Raw genomic sequence first — 22,254 nt, forward strand, 5'->3', positions numbered from 1 at the left:
GGACATCCATGAGCCTCAGTGAAAGCGTTAAGGTACCGGTAGTTGAGTCATCCTGCTTCATAAATGTCGCCCACAATATCAGGAGGGCTGAATGTGAGACTTCCTGGCAACTCAGATATGCTTAATAAGCTTATTCCTAGCAATTCTAATGCATTTTCTGTGACATATGTTACCAAGCGTGCGTCGTTGGGGTTATACTGTGAACACCACAATTAATTAAGTTTTGTTAATATTTCTTATAACAGAAAGCTACAGTTACCACCATACATACACCAGAATTAAATTTTTGGATTACGTTTAATTGAAAAAAGTGAAACAATAACAGAATGTGATAGATCTGGTAGAAGCGTTCACTGAAAACAATATTATTTTCAAAATTTTAAGATATAAAGTACATGACCAGATTACAATATTTACAATAGGTGCGTATGAAGTCCACACCTGTTGCGTGTGATTAGTGATAAGGCCATCCAGTAAACTGATGATTATGAAGAAATGTTATAAAAACTATTCAAGTGGTGTGTATGTGCACTGTCTTGCTGAATGTGCACGTTAATTGCAGAGTGCTGCACGTGAATGTAATTACGTACAATGTACTACAGCAGGTAAACAGAGTCTGTAACATTTTACTGATGGCAGACAAAGCGAACTCATTGTACGTATGATACATATGGAGATACAACACAAATAATATTAATAAAGCATGTACCACCATGATAATATACGGGGTTGCGATTATACAGGACTGAAACCGGTTGGCGGCAAAATAAATAATGCGATTGGGACTGTCATTTTGAATAACTGAAAAATATTTATGAAAATATTCTTACTAGATCGCGCCGTATATGTCACAATGGATTCAGCAACGAATGACAGATGTATCGCAATACGATGATTACAGCGTGAGTTGCAAATTAAACCAACCGTAGTGGACAATGTACATCACAGAACGACTTTGGCGTTCAACAGGTATGTCACTGTGAGGTAGGTAAGCCCATCCAACAGTGCGAGGTCGTACTACATTGGATGGTTTCCATTGGTTCTTAATTGTCCTGAGGGCAAAAACAGCATGAAAAAAAACAATGAAATCGGTTTTTAAACGACCTGAGACTGGCGCAAGACACGTTGAATATGCTGTTCACCATTTGCTGACCCAAGATGAAATCAATCAACAGCATGTTCACAGCAGATCGGAGTGTTCCAGGGATCACATACAGAATACGTTGCACGATGCTTGCCTTCAGTTCAGCTACGTTTGTAATCGAATCACTGAAGAGACTATCTTTCAGATAACCCCATAGATGTCAGACCGATCAGGATTGATGATCTGGGCAGAGAGGCTGTAGTATAATGACGGTTGATAATTGCAGCATTACCATACCTCTCAGCAGCAACTTCACTGGCTCACGGAGTGCGTAGGAACGCCATCTTGCTTAAAAATTATACTACCCATAAATACACGCTGTTGAAGGGTTGGAATGACGTTGGCGCGCAAAAGACTCTGCTAGCGATCACTAGTGACGGTACAGCTAACAGAACCTACAGGAACCACTTCTTCGATAAAATATGGCCTTACGATACATGATACTGTCAACCCGCACCACACTCTTACCTTTGCGGAATGAAAAGGTACCGGTTCATATGAGAGTGGGTTTTCTGCTGCATATACACTCCTGGAAATTGAAATAATAACACCGTGAATTCATTGTCCCAGGAAGGGGAAACTTTATTGACACATACCTGGGGTCAGATACATCACATGATCACACTGACAGAACCACAGGCACATAGACACAGGCAACAGAGCGTGCACAATGTCGGCACTAGTACAGTGTATATCCCCATTTCGCAGCAATGCAGGCTGCTATTCTCCCATGGAGACGATCGTAGAGATGCTGGATGTAGTCCTGTGGAACGGCTTGCCATGCCATTTCCACCTGGCGCCTCAGTTGGACTAGCGTTCGTGCTGGACGTGCAGACCGCGTGAGACGACGCTTCATCCAGTCCCAAACATGCTCAATGGGGGACAGATCCGGAGATCTTGCTGGCCAGGGTAGTTGACTTACACCTTCTAGAGCACGTTGGGTGGCACGGGATACATGCGGACGTGCATTGTCGTGTTGGAACAGCATGTTCCCTTGCCGGTCTAGGAATGGTAGAACGATGGGTTCGATGACGGTTTGGATGTACTGTGCACTATTCAGTGTCCCCTCGACGATCACCAGTGGTGTACGGCCAGTGTAGGAGATCGCTCCCCACACCATGATGCCGGGTGTTGGCCCTGTGTGCCTCGGTCGTATGCAGTCCTGATTGTGGCGCTCACCTGCACGGCGCCAAACACGCATACGACCATCATTGGCACCAAGGCAGAAGCGACTCTCATCGCTGAAGACGACACGTCTCCATTCGTCCCTCCATTCACGCCTGTCGCGACACCACTGGAGGCGGGCTGCACGATGTTGGGGCGTGAGCGGAAGACGGCCTAACGGTGTGCGGGACCGTAGGCCAGCTTCATGGAGACGGTTGCGAATAGTCCTCGCCGATACCCCAGGAGCAACAGTGTCCCTAATTTGCTGGGAAGTGGCGCTGCGGTCCCCTACGGTACTGCGTAGGATCCTACGGTCTTGGCGTGCATCCGTGCGTCGCTGCGGTCCGGTCCCAGGTCGACGGGCACGTGCACCTTCCGCCGACCACTGGCGACAACATCGATGTACTGTGGAGACCTCACGCCCCACGTGTTGAGCAATTCGGCGGTACGTCCACCCGGCCTCCCGCATGCCCACTATACGCCCTCGCTCAAAGTCCGTCAGCTGCACATACGGTTCACGTCCACGCTGTCGCGGCATGCTACCAGTGTTAAAGACTGCGATGGAGCTCCGTATGCCACGGCAAACTGGCTGACACTGACGGCGGCGGTGCACAAATGCTGCGCAGCTAGCGCCATTCGACGGCCAACACCGCGGTTCCTGGTGTGTCCGCTGTGCCGTGCGTGTGATCATTGCTTGTACAGCCCTCTCGCAGTGTCCGGAGCAAGTATGGTGGGTCTGACACACCGGTGTCAATGTGTTCTTTTTTCCATTTCCAGGAGTGTATTCTGCAATTCCTCACATCGGCATGTCCTTCGAAATGGTAATGGATACCGTCAGTCCACAATTGTTCCATCAATGTGATCAAGAAATTCCAGAGCGAACGTTCGTCTTGCGGGCAGGTCACCAGCAAGCAACTCCTCAACATGGGTGATTCTGTATGGAGAACAATGCAGGTTGTTTAGTAGAATTTAATACAGCGTGTTCATAGGCATGTCCAAAGATCGGGCAATGCCTCGTGCACGACATCTTCACACACTACCGCTCGAACCTCCTGCAAATGCTGTGGCAACATCTTCAACTGACGTCGCATCGGCTCTTTTTTCCTTGCTCTGCCGCATTGTACATCAAACGAACCTATCTTTTCCAGTTTCATAATAATTCTCTCCAGACCCTTGGTACGCATGGGATTAAGCCCTTTTTCGTGAACTTAGGAGTTCGGAACTTCTGTGACGCTACTAGCGCACAGTCACCGTTCCTGTAAAAGAACTAAAACAGCAGAGCCGATCCCGCATTGAGACAGCCATGCCGAGTGTTTTGGACCAAAACTGAGGGACAGCCGTGCCCCCCCCCCCCCCTTATTTTAATTCCATATTCTGCCGCTTACACCGCCGTCTAGAGCTAAGATTTTTGTTACTTTTTTTCTTCGTTCAAATATGACGTGTGAGTACAGATTTTTTAAATTTATTTTTACTTCCTTTTTATACAGCGTTTCGAAACTAGAACTTTAATTATAACTGCCCTGTAGATATCCTCGGTGTAATGAAGTAACTTTAATCAGTTAATAGCGGCGAGTCCTCCGGTCCATGTTGTATACCAATTAGGTTCCTTTCAGAGTATGCTGATATAATAGCTCGATAATTATCAATCATACACAATCATTTGCTCGACGAAAGGACCGCAGCTAATGACTAGAATGTTGCACAGGTCACCAAGACAGAGAATAGGAGTGAATCGTTGAACTACAGACCTATATCACTGAAGTCGGCTTGCAGTGGGATTTTGGAACATATACGAAAAATGTTACATTATGAGTTACCTTGAAAACAACGATATGTTAAAACACTGTCAGCACGAATTAAGACCACTAGCTATTTATTCACATGAATTAACGAATGCTGTCGACAGGGGATCTCAAATTGTTTCTACGTTTCTAAATTTCCTAGAAGGCTTTTGACATCATTCCACATAAGCGTCTTCTGTTCCAAGTGCGTGCCCATGGTCTCAGTAGTGTGACTGGATTCGTGATTTCCTGTCACAAAGATGATGCTTCGTAATAACTGACGATAATTTGTTGACTAACACAGAAGTGATGTCCTAATTGATATTAAAGATTTAATAGAAAATCTAATCAGCTCTCTTAGATTTTTATCAATAATGCTGTCGTCAACTTTCTAGTAAAATCGTCAGAAGTTCAAAACCAATTGCGAAATGATTAGGATCAAATATCTCCGTGGTGCGAATTCTGGCAATTGACTGTAAACTATAAAAAGTGTGAAACGACCCACATTATTACTAAAAGAAATTCGTTTGATTTCAGTTAAACGTCACATCGCACAAATTTAGAGGCTGTCAGTACAACAGAATACGTAGCGATTACAATTAGGAACAACATGAGTTCAAATGGTCACGTTTATATGGCAAGCCAAAGGTGGCGTTTTACTGGCAGAATACTTAGAAGCTGTGTTATATCTACTAAACAATACGCTTGTTCGTCCTCTCCTCTAGTAGTTCTACATGGTAAGGGACTCTTAAGAGATAGGTTTGACATAGGCCATAGACAAAGTTCAAAAAGGGCTGCTCGTTTGGGCATTATCGCGAAATAATGGAGAGAATATCATGGATACGTAACGCTACTTGCGGTGGCAATCATTGAAACAAAGGTGTTTTTCACTGCGGCGAGATCTTTGCACGATATGTGATCACTAAATTTTTCTTCTGAATGGGACAATATTTTGTTGTAGGTCAGTTACGTAGGGAGAAATATTCTTCGAAATAAAATTAGGGAAATTAGAGATTGCACAGAATGATTTAAATGCTCGGACTTCTGGCGTGAAAGGCAGAGAAATGGGCTGAAGGTGGTTCGAAGTGTAAATTGCAGAGTATTCATTAATATATGGATGTAGAAGAGTTGGAACCTGAGTCACCATTTGTACTGGATACAAGAAAAGATGTTCGAAGGATTAACGAACTATATAAAGCCAGCCTCACGAAACTTGGTACATAAGAAGGATCTAATCATTTATTTAGAAAAAACTGATAATACAAGAAGAACCTGAACTTAAAATTTACAGAAACTGAATAATTCCTTTTCACCACGACAAGTCAATAAAGCTACCACATATTTTTGTCATACACAGAAGAGTTTCTGAATACAAGGTACTATTGCGACAGTTCACTCCCTGGCCGCGAACGAGTTGGCTAACGCGCCCGACAGAATTTACTCAGTGGTTTACGCCACTGGACTAGCAATACTGATCACCATCGCCTCATTACTGTCACTACGATATAGGTTTCCACGGTTAACCCTACTGTTTCAAGACGAACGTTGGGAAGATTTCAACAAAGAAAACAAGAAAAGGAAAGTCAAAGTTTGACTCACTCCTCCACCACTATCAGCCTCTAATATTTCTGCCCTCCCTTCGCTGGTGTTCGTTGTGCCCACGTAAACTTTCATTAGAAGACGGTTGACTCAACATTGCTTTACGAACCTACACAATATATCCAAAGAAACAATAAAATATAAAAAAACACATCCACTACTTTCTCACCTCTTAATGAAAATGGTATAAAAGGTACATGATCCTCCTCCTCCTCCTTTTTCATATTCTCTGCTTCTATTTCTTTGCTCTCTTCTTTGGTTCTACCGATACTCCTCCTGGGACCGATCCTGGAGCACCCTTGAATGGGTCTATGCATCTGACGCGTAAAATCACTGACATCATTGGTGATTTTAGCTTCATATTCAAAGGTGATGTGGTTTCACTTACTTGGCATCGTGTCACAAACTTCTTTGTTTCACCTCTCGGAGTATACAGACACATCATCACCTATTAGGAGGCCGCGCGGTTCTAGGCGCTACAGTCTGAAACTGAACGACCGCTCCAGTCGCAGGTTCGAATCCTGCCTCGGGCATGGATGTGTGTGATGTCCTTAGGTTAGTTAGGTTTAATTAGTTCTAATTTCTAGGCGACTGATGACCTCAGTAGTTAAGTCGCATAGTGCTCAGAGCCATTTGAACCATTTGAACCTATTAGGACAACTTGTACTGAGGTAAGTTTCCATTGCACTTCACTGCCCCCCCCCCCCCCCCCATGGCTTTCAAGTGCCCTGCCCTGGTGTTCACTTTTTGGACACTCTTCATTACTTCTCCCACAGTTCTCACGAGTTCTCGGACTGTCTCTCTATTCCTGCTTCTACTTAATCATATATCACTGTTTAAGCTGCTCAAAAGTTTATGTCTTGTTTAGTTATTCTCCGCATCATAGAAACAATTTCACTTCTCCTGAAAGGCACAATCGCGCAACTTGCAACACCTGCCTGACTGGTCAAACCCTATCTCCGCAGATAACAAGAGATCCTCCAGAAACGATAGCACTCCTTCGGATGCCCAACCAGCAAAAATTACCACGAAGTTATCCAGAGCTTGATCTCATCTTAGACTCTCTGCTCCTAATAATACCAAATCCTCATTTCTCGCTGTCAACTCATTATCTGCAAACACGATTTATGCTCTTAGTCCTACTACTTCATTAACTAATGATTACTCAGCTTCCTGACAGGTGACAACTCGTGTGTCTCATTCGCCCATTGCACTAAACTTGCGCATAGTTCTTCTTCTTCTTGTACTTATTCTTCTCTTCGGTATTAAGCGAAATTGCAATTTACGGTACACAGAGTCTGTCATTCTCATTACTTCCGATGTGTTCGTTCCGTTTTCTCCTGTTGTTGTTGTGGTCTTCAGTCCTGAGACTGGTTTGATGCAGCTCTCCATGCTAGGCTATCCTGTGCAACCTTCTTCATCTCCCAGTGCCTACTGCAACCTACATCCTTCTGAATCTGCTTAGTGTATTCATCTCTTGGTCTCCCTCTACGATTTTTACCCTCCACGCTGCCCTCCAATGCTAAATTTGTGATCCCTTGATGCCTCAAAACATGTCCTACCAACCGATCCCTTCTTCTAGTCAAGTTGTGCCACAAACTTCTCTTCTCCCCAATCCTATTCAGTACCTCCTCATTAGTTACGTGATCTACCCACCTTATCTTCAGCATTCTTCTGTAGCACCACATTTCGAAAGCTTCTATTCTCTTCTTGTCCAAACTGGTTAGCGTCCATGTTTCACTTCCATACATGGCTACACTCCATACAAATACTTTCAGAAACGACATCCTGACACTTAAATCTATACTCGATGTTAACAAATTTCTCTTCTTCAGAAACGATTTCCTTGCCATTGCCAGTCTACAATTTATATCCTCTCTACTTCGACCATCATCAGTTATTTTACTCCCTAAATAGCAAAACTCCTTTACTACTTTAAGTGTCTCATTTCCTAATCTAATCCCCTCAGCATCACCCGATTTAATTTGACTACATTCCATTATCCTCGTTTTGCTTTTGTTGATGTTCATCTTATATCTTCCTTTCAAGACACTGTCCATTCCGTTCAACTGCTCTTCCAAGTCCTTTGCTGTCTCTAACAGAATTACAATGTCATCGGCGAACCTCAAAGTTATTACTTCTTCTCCATGAATTTTAATACCTACACCGAATTTTTGTTTTGTTTCCTTTACTGCTTGCTCAATATACAGATTGAATAACATCGGGGAGAGGCTACAACCCTGTCTCACTCCTTTCCCAACCACTGCTTCCCTTTCGTGCCCCTGGACTCTTATAACTGCCATCTGGTTTCTATACAAATTGTAAATAGCCTTTCGCTCCCTGTATTTTACCCCTGCCACCTTCAGAATTTGAAAGAGAGTATTCCAGTTAAAGTTGTCAAAAGCTTTCTCTAAGTCTACAAATGCTAGAAACGTATGTTTGCCTTTTCTTAATCTTTCTTCTAAGATAAGTCGTAAAGTTAGTATTGCCTCACGTGTTCCAACATTTCTACGGAATCCAAACTGATCTTCCCCGAGGTCCGCTTCTACCAGTTTTTCCATTCGTCTGTAAAGAATTCGCGTTAATATTTTGCAGCTGTGACTTATTAAACTGATAGTACGGTAATTTTCACATCTGTCAACACCTGCTTTCTTTGGTATTGGAATTATTATATTCTTCTTGAAGTCTGAGGGTATTTCACCTGTCACATACATCTTGCTCACCAGATGGTAGAGTTTTGTCATGACTGGCTCTCCCAAGGCCATCAGTAGTTCTAATGGAATGTTGTCTACTCCCGGGGCCTTGTTTCGACTCAGGTCATTCAGTGCTCTGTCAAACTCTTCACGCAGTATCTTATCTCCCATTTCATTTTCATCTACATCCTCTTCCATTTCCATAATACTGTCCTCAAGTACATCGCCCTTGTATCAACCCTCTATATACTCCTTCCACCTTTCTGCCTTCCCTTCTTTGCTTAGAACTGGGTTGCCATCTGAGCTCTTGATATTCATACAAGTGGTTCTCTTCTCTCCAAAGGTCTCTTTAATTTTCCTGTAGGCAGTATCAATCTTACCCCTAGTGAGACAAGCCTCTACATCCTTACATTTGTCCTCTAGCCATCCCTACTTAGCTATTTTGCACTTTCTGTCGATCTCATTTTGGAGACATTTGTATTCCCTTTTGCCTGCTTCGTTTACTGCATTTATATATTTTCTCCTTTCACCAATGAAATTCAATATTTCTTCTGTTACCCAAGGATTTCTATTAGCCCTCGTCTTTTTACCTACTTGATCCTTTGCTGCCTTCACTACTTCATCCCTCAGAGCTACCCATTCTTCTTCTACTGTATTTCTTTCCCCCATTCCTCTCAATTGCTCCCTTTTGCTCTCTCTGAAAGTCTCTACAACCTCTGGTTCTTTCAGTTTATCCAGGTCCCATCTCCTTAAATTCCCACCTTTTTGCAGTTTCTTCAGTTTCAATCTGCAGTTCATAACCAATAGATTGTTGTCAGAATCCACATCTGCCCCTGGAAATGTCTTACAATTTAAATCCTGTTTCCTAAATCTCTGTCTTACCATTATATAATCTATCTGATACCTCTTAGTATCTCCAGGATTCTTCCAGGTATACAACCTTCTTTTATGATTCTTGAACCAAGTGTTAGCTATGATTAAGTTATTCTCTGTGCAAAATTCTACAAGGCGGCTTCCTCTTTCATTTCTTCCCCCCAATCCATATTCCCCTACTATGTTTCCTTCTCTCCCTTTTCCTACTGACGAATTCCAGTCACCCATGACTATTAAATTTTCGTCTCCCTTCACTACCTGAATAATTTCTTTTCTCTCGTCATACATTTCATCAATTTCTTCATCATCTGCAGAGCTAGTTGACATATAAACTTGTATTACTGTAGTAGGCATGGGCTTTGTGTCGATCTTGGCCACAATAATGCGTTTACTATGCTGTTTGTAGTAGCTAACCCCCACTCCTATTTTTTTATTCATTATTAAACCTAGTCCTGCATTACCCCTATTTGATTTTGTATTTATAACCCTGTAATCACCTGACCAAAAGTCTTGTTCCTCCTGCCACCGAACTTCACTAATTCCCACTATATCTAACTTTAACCTATCCATTTCCCTTTTAAAATTTTCTAACCTACCTGCCCGATTAAGGGATCTGACATTCCACGCTCCGATCCGTTTCTCCTATATTCTAGAATTTCATTATTTTTTGGCTCTTCTCTAATATCTTGATTCCTTAGTCATTCTTCTGTTGTACAACCTTTAACTTGTAATGTTATGTGAGCCTCACTGCCGCTTTTTCTATCTAATTTTTGCCTGATTTTATTCTGAGAAGCTCAGTAATGTATGTAAATACAGTAAATGTAAATTTGATTCAAAAAGTACTTTAAATGAAGTGAAGCGCAGCTGGACAGCAACAAACTCTTTAGCGCGAAATCCCCGCAACGATAGTAGTTGTAAATCTTTGAGTATGGACTCTAAAAAAAAGACAATTGATTTATTGAAAAAAGAGAGGACTGTTAATCTGTATCTTCTGCAAAGAGGACGTGTTGCTAGGGCGTCGCTCAGAACGTATCATCACATTTAATGAAAATTGCTGTTTCAGTGATAAAACCGAGTAAAGTATGTGTAATAGTTTTCAAAAATTAAGTATACAAATTTTCTGGAAGTGAAGAATAGAAATATCTTGCTTTTGGAAAAGGAGGTGAACTTCATTGTCGTCGCCGGCTATCAGTCGACAGAACTGTAGGTGTACAAAGCTCACTAAAATACAGGAAAGGATATGCATTCTCTATAGTTTTCATTCAATACGTAACAACCTGTCATAATTTCTTAATGGCAGTAATTGGATTATGTTCTTGTATAATAATATGGCGCTGAAATCCACCGACCAATTTTGACGCAGCAAGACGTTTAGTTTGAAGGAAGTTTGTGTTCTAAGCAATCTCCTTTTCTCACGAAAAGCAGACTGCTGTTTGATCTTATTTACTTACAACAGTGGTCCCTTAGGTATGGAAAGCTACAAAAACTTGGGGTCAAAGCTATCCGCAATACGGCCAAGTAACTAACAGAGTCATATTTTAAACCTTATAGAACAATAACTTCCTCCAAATTATAATACGTCACCAACTGGTGCAGAAGCGGATCATTCAAGGAGGCAGCAAACAAAATTCAGGTACCAATTACGACTTAACGTAAAAATCTCAATCAAAAATCAATCTCTCTCTCTCTCCAAATACATATATAAATATTCATATTATTAAGACAAAAGTCATTTTATAAACTCGTCTTTTGAATTTCATTTCTTGGGACTGCATATCGCTGTCTTCCTTTTTGCTAATCACCCAGTTCTCGTTGTCATGGAGCAGTGTGAAGACGGAAACTGTTTTGTAGAATTTAGTTTGAGTATCTTTCCTAGTTTCGTTTCTAAGGTTTCTGTTAATTCTTCCATCTACTATGCTAAATTTACTGTGCTTGATTTTTGTATCTTTATTGAAGCCACAGGTCACCTCACATCCAACGGAACTAAAGTGGTTTATTGGCTCTAAAATCTTTCGATCTACCACTATTTTGGTTTTAACGTGTTTTCCCCCATGACGGCCACTGTCATATTTTGTAAACCAAATAATAACAATAAAAGAATACTCCTTAATCGGTAAAACGCAATACTTACACCTTACATCTGATCATGAGCCACATGACTGCGTGCTTTGTCTCCCTATATGGTCAAACCGATGACACATATAACAGACAACTGCCACAGACTCGGTACAATGGACAGAACTCCCACGAAAATCACGCTCCGTACATCTCCCTGGTTCTAACTACTGACCCTTAAAATTAACCATGAATTAGAGACATCCTCCAGTTATTCCGGCTTCATAACTGTAGCTGTGAAGCTGTAGCCTCCACCTTCTTAATCGGTGTACTACAATGCGATATACTAGACCGTGATTACGTCTGCGTAATGAAATTTTACACTGAGTAAACTTATCGTTACCGGAGGAAAATAATACCGGCTAGTGGGAGGAAAGTGTATAACAGATCCTTCTGAAGGAAGAATCAATTGTAAACCTAATCTAAATATTGATGATAATTTTGAAATGGGTGGAGTATAGTGTAATCGATCACGAACTACACAGGGGGGAAAGGGTACCACGAAGTATTTAATACGAAAAAATATTGATTAGCTAAAAAGAGGATAATTAAACGGTCGCCAGCCGACGAGGGCAATGAATCTCCGGAATCCTAAAAATGGTACCGGCAAAGAAATTAACCAAATTAGCGCTGGCGTGCAACAGAATAATGTCACGATTTTCCAAAGCACAATAATTCACGAGAAAATAAATGAATCAGAGAGCACCGAGTTTACAGTCACTTATTCCGAAATAATAAATTTTGAAAGTAAAGTTAAATGAAGTTACTCGTTAAATGAATGTAACTGAAATTCTGTTCTGTAATGGAAGTTACTTTCAGTAACCTCACTGCAACAAAACTATAAATATAGAAGAAGGCAAGCAATTTACTTTTGGTTATTGAAAGATTGAAATGAATTCACTTTAAGGAAATGAGCAACTAATTTCACTATTAATAGAATGACACTAAAATATGTACCAAGTAAGCAGAGGTCACTCGTTAACCTAGTACAGAGTAAATGAAATGGCACGCACTTAATTTGAGCTGTATCTTTAGTTATTAGTTTTGCCAGTGAAATTTTAAATTATTTTAAGTGAATGAAGTTAATCCTCAAACTTGCAAATTATTTAAGCCTCTAGTAAGCAATACAAGAATGTACAGTTACTGAGGCTGATAATTTAGACAGAAACTGGTCATTACCAAACGCACAAAACTGGTAGTAAATAGTTAATCAATTTTCATATTCTTACGATACTCGGTGATTCCATGGAAAGGAAAGGCACCCTGCTTGGTAAAAATGTATGAGGACACTGACAACACAGATGTCCTACTACAAGTTTTAACTATTGAAGGTTATTAATCAAGTTAGTCATGCTTTGTGAAAGAAATGTCACTGGGTAATGCCTCTACAATATATCTGTCACTTTACAGTCCTACGATGTTGTAGCTGTGCGGATGAAGAAGAATGTAGACGGCGACACTGCTGAGCTACCGCTGTTGTTATTGCAGCCTCTGGTTGAGGACCATAAGTCGTCCTCAGAGCCACGGATAATTATGAGACAGACAGTAGCAAGAACTGCAGCTTCCTACACCTGTCCATCCTTACCGTGCTCTCAATGCCCGAGGGGTAACCAAGTAAGTAGGTCTGCCTACACAGGCCCGATCTTAACTGCACACCGCATTTGCGGGAGCGCCCTACAAACACTACCGCACTCTTTCGTCACTCAAGCTGCTCTGCCACCTCTATGCTTGCAACGCGCCAGAGACTCTCCATACGCAAAGATAAACACCGACACAGCTACTACCATCACGTCCTGCCTATCGGTGCATCTAAATAAAGTTCCCGCGACGATTAGCCAGTAATTTAAAATATTGTCATTATACCGGGTGATTCAAAAAGAATACCACAACTTTAAGAATTTAAAACTCTGCAACGACAAAAGGAAGGGCTAAGCACTATCTGTCGGCGAATTAAGGGAGCTATAAAGTTTCATTTAGTTGTACATTTGTTCGCTTGAGGCGCTGTTGACTAGGCGTCAGCGTCAGTTGATGCTAAGATGGCGACCGCTCAACAGAAAGCTTTTTGTGTAATTGAGTACGGCAGAAGTGAATCGACGACAGTTGTTCAGCGTGCATTTCGAACGAAGTATGGTGTTAAACCTCCTGATAGGTGGTGTATTAAACGTTGGTATAAACAGTTTACGGAGAATGGGTGTTTGTGCAAAGGGAAAAGTTCTGGACGGCGTGTGGAACGAGTTGGAGTATCGGGTTGATATTGCTCGAGTGTCTGGAGGGGGCCATATTGAACATCTCTGAACTTGTTTTTGAGTGAAAAAAACCTTTTTAAATACTCTTTGTAATGATGTATAACAGTAGGTTATATTATGTTTCTTTCATTAAATACACATTTTTAAATTTGTGGTATTCTTTTTGAATCACCCTGTATTTACAATCAATTGTATTCATACATAAGTAAATGCATTATTACATCCATTTCATATTAAATGCAGTTTCTGTAGTAAAGTTAACAGATCAGAATTAGCAGTACAGTACAAGTTATCGACGGATATTAAACGGCGAAAATTTTGGTGGTACAGAAGTTGTTTTATCTACATTTACGGTGTTACAAATTTGCATTGATCCTCATTCTCCGACCTCATTTCATCACAAAAGACAAACATCAGTTTCACTCATCCAACATGGAAGCTACTTTTGCTGCGTCTTGGGCACGACGCTGTAGGCGGTATCACATCCGCTGGCAGCGACTTCAGTTCTTGTAACATCAGTATGTTAGGGCTGGCTGGTTGAAGGTCGGGCTGAGGGGACAACTAGTGGGGGTGACTGACTATTGATTAAGAAGACACTTTAGCGCTTTAACTACACTACTGGTCATTAAATTGCTACTCCACGAAGATGACGTGCTACAGACGCGAAATTTTATCGACAGGAAGTAGATGCTGTGATATGCAAATGATTAGCTTTTCAGAGCTTTCATATAAGGTTGGCGCCGGTGGCGACACCTGCAACGTCTGACATGAGGGAAGTTTCCAACCGATTTCTCATACGGAAACAGCAGTTGACCGGCGTTGCCTGGTGAAACGTTGTTGTGATGCCTCGTATAAGGAGGAGAAATGCATACCATCACGTTTCCGACTTTGATAAAGGTGCTTTTGTTGCCTATCGCGATTGCGGTTTATCTTATCGCGACATTTCTGCACGCGTTGGTCGAGATCCAATAACTGTGAGCAGAATATGGAATCGGTTGGTTCAGGAGGGTAATACGGAACGCCGTGCTGGATCCCAACGGCCCCGTATCACTAGCAGTCGAGATGACAGGCATCTTATCCGCACGGCTCTAACGGCTCGTGCAGCCACGTATCGATCCATGAGTCAACAGATGGTGACGTTTGCAAGACAACAACCATCTGCACGAACAGTTCGACGCCGTTTGCAGCAGCATGGACTATCAACTCGGAGACCATGGCTGCGGTTACCCTTGACGCTGCATCACAGACAGGAGCGATGGTGTGCTCAACGACGAACCTCGGTGCACGAATGGCAAAACGTCATTTTTTTGTATGAATCCAGGTTCTGCTTACAGCATCATGATGGTCGCATTCGTGTTTGGTGACATCGCGGTGAACGTACATTGGAATGTATTCGTCATCGCCATACTGGCGTATCACCCGGCGTGATGGTATGGGGTGCCGTTGGTTACACGTCTCGGTCATCTCTTGTTCGCACTGACGGCACTTTGAACAGTGGACGTTACATTCTAGATGTGTTACGACCTGTGGCTCTACCCTTCATTCGATCCCTGCGAAACCTTACATTTCATCAGGTTAATGCACGACCGCATGTTGCAGGTCCTGTATGGGCCTTTCTGGGTACAGAAAATGTTCGACTGCTGCCCTGGCCAGCAGATTCTCCAGATCTCTCACCAATTGAAAACTTCTGGTCAATGGTGGCCGAGCAACTGGCACGTCACAATACGCAAGTCACTACTCTTGATGAACTTTGGTATCGTGTTGAGCTGCCATGGCAGCTGTACCTGTACACGTCATCCAAGCTCTGTTTGACTCAACGCCTAGGCTTATCAAGGCCGTTATTACGGCCAGAGGTGGTAGTTCTGGGTACTGATTTCTCAGGATGTATGCACTCAAATTGCTTGAAAATGTAATAACATGTCAGTTATATTATAATATATATAGTCCAATGAATACCCGTTTATTCTATGCATTTGCTGGTGTAGCAATTTTAATGACCAGTAGTGTACGATATTTCTCCAGTGTTAGTTCAAGGCAGGCACATCTCACTCTATTAACTGAGGATGGTGACGATCAGTAGTTGGCTGGCCGCTGGCCCAGGTGCATGGTACGTCGGACCTGGGAAACTAGCCAGTGGCCCTCAGTAGGCCAGGGCTCTGATGCTAGTGGCCCACTCCATCTTCTTCCTGCGTTATGTCAGACTCGCATACTAATGTGCCCCAGGCAGGGCCTGAATCTTCCATGGTGATAAGGGATTACTGCCATGCATGGAGCACAACCCAGTACCTCCTGGCTAGAGTCCTGCAGCGACTGACGTAGACAGCAGGACGGCTACACCGTGGTACAAAGCCGTCATGGTGAATTTGGCGAGAGAGGCTGTTGACCCATCCAAGTCTTAAGGCTTCAGCTGGCAACAATGAGACGTCGTCTGCCGTTGCCCTTACGTTTTGGTAGCTCTACTCCGCTCGGATGTCTCTGTCTCTAAATTCACAGTTATCTGTACTGTTCCGAGCGTTTCCGCCAGTATTGGCTAACTGTATCTCACGTCACTCGTAATACGGTTCTAGTCCTGGTGTTCTGGTGTGATGACACCACTGCAAGGTGCAGGTTTCGCAGAGTACAGTTAGTCCATCTCGCAATCCATTTGTGTGGTTTGTTGCTGTAACCTATAGGTCGCCACACCGCACCTATCGGCCAGTGCCACGCTTCTTACAAATGACTAGCAGCGTTACGGAAGGGTCATCTATAGGTTGTGATGAGTGAGTTTACGAGTATCAAAATACTTGACGTACATGACAGTATCTTGTGAATGTATTGACTAAGAACCTTAAGCTTCATGCATTGGCCAGGAGCCTTAGACCATAGTCCGTGAAATAAGTACCTATTGATACCTGCATCTGTTCCTGAGAAAAAGGGCTCTTGACAGTCGAACAGCCAGCCAGCCAGACTGACAGACGTCTTTAAAGTGATCCTATAAGTACAAGGATCCGTTTATACCAATTCATATACGGATCGCTAACGATACGGGATTCTGTTTAAGAAAAACGTACTGCAGTTTCTATCTTTGTAGCGAGAAAAGTTATGAGAAAGTAAATTATACTGATAGCCACATACTTGCTTCATACATGTTTGTTATTTTACTTTGGGACAAAATGTTATTGGACTTGATCAACGTAAGAGAAGCCTCGTGAAGGCTATGCTTTTTCTCTTTCAGTATTTACTGTTAAAAAATCTGTTCCCTAGAGAGCAGTTTTTTCTAGGGGACTGGCCGGCCGTTGTGACCGAGCGGTTCGAGGCGCTTCAGTTTGGAACCGCGCGACCGCTACGGTCGCAGGTTCGAATCCTGCCTCGGGCATGGATGCGTGTAACATCCTTAGGTTAGTTAGGTTTCAATGGTTCTAAGTTCTAGGGGACTGATGACCTCAGATGTTAAGTCCCATAGTGCTCAGAGCCATTTTTGATATTTTCATAATATTTGAAATACGAGATCAGACGAGGGATACACAGCCAAATACTTGAAGACTTAAGCATACTGGTGGTATAGTGGTAATAGACATTGGAGTGAATTCAGGTTTCCAACTCAAAGTCTGAAAACTGAGTCGACAGTACGAGGTGGCGTTGGAAAGCTTTTTGCAAACTACCATGGAAATCACTTCTTCTTGGGCATCTCTGGTTCCTGCTCTCAGTGATCAATCACTCACGTCTGTCTAATCCCGTTGACCTCACGGCAGCCCCTGTTCAGCACTTTTGTTCATCTTCTATAACCCTGTCCTTCAGGACGCTGAATTTCCCAACGTATCGTCTTTGTCACTGGTGGCTCGAAACGCAATGTCTCCCGGTGAACGATCCACATTGTATAACCAACCCTCTAGGCTTCATACCGGGGAAAAAACTTCCGTACGTGTGAATGGAAAAGTAACTCGGTGGCAGTTGATGTGTGACGTGGGAACAGCTGATTCCATCTCAGTTATTTCTCGTTGTCTCGTTTCAGAGCCCTGGTAATTTCTCGTAAACATCACTGATAATTCCTTCCAGACTTCGTCTGCGTTCGTAAGTTAATAAGAAGGCTGCAATGCACTTAAAAACCAGATCATTCTTTCATAATGCGAATGGGTGTAGGACATTGTTGAAGTAACGCCGTGCGAGCTGGGCTTCATTGTGGCCTTCTGCGCTCAGTCGGTCGTTAAACAACACAACCTTTCAGTTAATTGATACTTGTAACTTTCTGGAATGTCTCACCAAATCTGCATGCAGCATAATTGGAAACCTTTTGACACTACTGGCCATTAAAATTGCTACACCACGAAGATGACGTACTACAGACGGGAAATTTAACCGACAGGAAGAAGATGCTGTGATATGCAAATGATTATCTTCTCAGAGCATTCACATAAGGTTGGCGCCGGTGGCGACAGCTACAACGTGCTGACATGAAGACAGTTTCCAACCGATTTCTCATACACAAACAGCAGTTGACCGGCGTTACCTGGTGAAACGTTGTTGTGATGCCTCGTGTAAGGAGGAGAAATGCGTACCATCACGTGTCCGACTTTGATAAAGGTTGGATTGTAGCCTATCGCGATTGCGGTTCATCGTATCGCGACATTGCTGCTCGCGTTGGTCGAGATCCAATGACTCTTAGCAGAATATGGAATTGGTGGGTTGATGAGGGTAAACGGAATGCAATGCTGGATCCCAACGGCCTCGTATCACTAGCAGTCGAGATGACAGGCATCTTATCCCCATGGCTGTAACGGCTCGTGCAGCCACGTATCGATCCCTGAGTCAACAGATGGGGACGTTTACAAGACAACAACCATCTGCACGAACAGTTCGATGACGTTTGCAGCAGCATGGACTATCATCTCCGAGACCATGGCTGCGGTTACCCTTGACGCTGCATCACAGACAGGAGCGCCTGCGATGGTGTACTCAACGACAAACCTACGTGCATGAATGGCAAAACGTCATTTTTTTGGATGAATCCAGGTTCTGCTTACACCATCATGATGGTCGCATTCGTGTTTGGTGACATCGCGGTGAACGTACATTGGAATGTATTCGTCGTCGCCATACTGGCGTATCACCCGGCGTGATGGTATGGGGTGCCATTGGTTACACGTCTCGGTCATCTCTTGTTCGCACTGACGGCACTTTGAACAGTGGACGTTACATTCCAGATGTGTTACGACCTGTGGCTCTACCCTTCATTCGATCCCTGTGAAACCATACATTTCAGCAGGATAATGCACGACCGCGTGTTGCAGGTCCTGTATGGGGCTTTCTGGGTGCAGAAAATGTTCGACTGCTGCCCTGGCCAGCAGATTCTCCAGATCTCTCACCAATTGAAAACGTCTGGTCAATGGTGGCCGAGCTACTGGCACGTCACAATACGCAAGTCACTACTCTTGATGAACTTTGGTATCGTGTTGAAGCTGCATGGGCAGCTGTACCTGTAGACGCCATCCAAGCTCTGTTTCACTCAATGCCCAGGCGTATCAAGGGCGTTATTGGGGCCAGAGGTGATTATTCTGGGAACTGATTTTTCAGGATCTATGCACCCAACTTGCGTGTAAATGTAATCACATGTCAGTTCTAGTATAATATATTTGTCCAATGAATACCCGTTTGTGATCTGCATTTCTTCTTGGTGTAGCACTTTTAATGGCTAGTAGTGTCTTTTCAGGAAGCGGGGCCCCATATCTAGTAAACGTTTGAAAAATGTCAAATTACTGCCTTTGCTACTGTTAAAATTTTTTATCTACACCATCAGTTTCGTTCCACTGACCCTTATCAGGTTTCTACATACACAATAAAATATTACATAGTTTAAATTACAGGCAGAAACTGTCACTAATCTGTTAAGTGATGGGTTAAGGATAACACATATGTGACAAATATCACGTACTCACATAACAGTAGTTACAGCTTCATGTTAGACGAAGTATGATATCATTATCGTCAAACGATAAACACTAAAAGTAGAAGAACATCGTAACACAGTGATGTGATTCAGTACGAAAACCACGTATCATGAAAACGTAAATAGATCACATTTGTACAGAGTTACCTGTTATCATATTGTAATACAAATTACATCGTCAGTATATCAAAATCGTGCTGCGTAGTGTTCCCCTCCTTGTTGTAACTATAATTGGCGGTAACACTGACGAGATTCGTATTACATAGATGCGACGGCACAGCTGCTCACTGTTTACTAGTAGAACCAAGAATGGTTATGGAGATTCTCATACATCCATAGTGACTTGTGCTTGTCATTAACAACCCCAGTTTAGCTGTGCAGCAAGCTGACGAATTGTCATTTGTCAGTCTTGAAAACAAATTACTCACTCACTGAAGACTCATGTTCGTGGCGGCACGTTACTATCTCCGGCTGCGCTATCTCATCCTTAATACACTCCTGGAAATGGAAAAAAGAACACATTGACACCGGTGTGTCAGACCCACCATACTTGCTCCGGACACTGCGAGAGGGCTGTACAAGCAATGATCACACGCACGGCACAGCGGACACACCAGGAACCGCGGTGTTGGCCGTCGAATGGCGCTAGCTGCGCAGCATTTGTGCACCGCCGCCGTCTGTGTCAGCCAGTTTGCCGTGGCATACGGAGCTCCATCGCAGTCTTTAACACTGGTAGCATGCCGCGACAGCGTGGACGTGAACCGTATGTGCAGTTGACGGACTTTGAGCGAGGGCGTATAGTGGGCATGCGGGAGGCCGGGTGGACGTACCGCCGAATTGCTCAACACGTGGGGCGTGAGGTCTCCACAGTACATCGATGTTGTCGCCAGTGGTCGGCGGAAGGTGCACGTGCCCGTCGACCTGGGACCGGACCGCAGCGACGCACGGATGCACGCCAAGACCGTAGGATCCTACGCAGTGCCGTAGGGGACCGCACCGCCACTTCCCAGCAAATTAGGGACACTGTTGCTCCTGGGGTATCGGCGAGGACCATTCGCAACCGTCTCCATGAAGCTGGGCTACGGTCCCGCACACCGTTAGGCCGTCTTCCGCTCACGCCCCAACATCGTGCAGCCCGCCTCCAGTGGTGTCGCGACAGGCGTGAATGGAGGGACGAATGGAGACGTGTCGTCTTCAGCGATGAGAGTCGCTTCTGCCTTGGTGCCAATGATGGTCGTATGCGTGTTTGGCGCCGTGCAGGTGAGCGCCACAATCAGGACTGCATACGACCGAGGCACACAGGGCAACACCCGGCATAATGGTGTGGGGAGCGATCTCCTACACTGGCCGTACACCACTGGTGATCGTCGAGGGGACACTGAATAGTGCACGGTACATCCAAACCGTCATCGAACCCATCGTTCTACCATTCCTAGACCGGCAAGGGAACTTGCTGTTCCAACAGGACAATGCACGTCCGCATGTATCCCGTGCCACCCAACGTGCTCTAGAAGGTGTAAGTCAACTACCCTGGCCAGCAACATCTCCGGATCTGTCCCCCATTGAGCATGTTTGGGACTGGATGAAGCGTCGTCTCACGCGGTCTGCACGTCCAGCACGAACGCTGGTCCAACTGAGGCGCCAGGTGGAAATGGCATGGCAAGCCGTTCCACAGGACTACATCCAGCATCTCTACGATCGTCTCCATGGGAGAATAGCAGCCTGCATTGCTGCGAAAGGTGGATATACACTGTACTAGTGCCGACATTGTGCACGCTCTGTTGCCTGTGTCTATGTGCCTGTGGTTCTGTCAGTGTGATCATGTGATGTATCTGACCCCAGGAATGTGTCAATAAAGTTTCCCCTTCCTGGGACAATGAATTCACGGTGTTCTTATTTCAATTTCCAGGAGTGTATGTGGTTATCTTTTACCAAACGTCATTAACCACCCGCGCTCGTTCTTCTCGTTAACGATATTGTCATCAGTAGTATTCTGAGGTGTTGTTGGACGCGAGCTGTTCTAGGTGCTTCAGTCTGGACCCTCGCGACCGCTACGGTCGCAGGTTCGAACCCTGCCTCGGGCATGGACGTGTGTGATGTCCTTGGGTTAGTTAGGTTTAAGTAGTTCTAAGTTCTAGGGGACTGATGACCTCAGAAGTTAAGTCACATAGGGCTCAGAGCCATTTGAGCCATTTGGTTTTGGTCGACAGACAGCTTACTGCCTCCTCCGCCCGGAACTCAGTCATTCGCCTGCAAGTAAATTGGAAAATCCAACGGCCTTGCCGCGTTGGTAACATCGGTTCTCGTCAGATCAACGAAGTTAAGCGCTGTCGCGCTTGGCTGGCGGTACGATGGGTGACCGCCCGATCTGCCGAGCGCTGTTGCCAAGCGGGGTGCACTCAGTCCTTGTGAAGCCAATTGTGGAGCTACTTGATTGGGAAGTAGCGACATCGGTCACGAGAAGTGACACTGGGCGGGAGAGCGGTGTGCTGACCACACGCCACTTGTATTCGCATCCAGTGACGCAGATGATGCTGTAATTTACCGTCTAGTAAGGTCAATCGAAGACCAGTATCAGTTGCAAAGCGATTTAGAAAAGATTTCTGTATGATGTGGCAGGTGGCAGTTGACGCTAAATAACGAAAAGTGTGAGGTGATCCACATGAGTTCCAAAAGAAATCACCGTTGGAACTCGATAACTCGATAAATAGTACAA

The sequence above is a fragment of the Schistocerca nitens genome, chromosome 9 (genome assembly GCF_023898315.1).
Source record: "Schistocerca nitens isolate TAMUIC-IGC-003100 chromosome 9, iqSchNite1.1, whole genome shotgun sequence".
NCBI classification, from domain to species: domain Eukaryota; kingdom Metazoa; phylum Arthropoda; class Insecta; order Orthoptera; family Acrididae; genus Schistocerca; species Schistocerca nitens.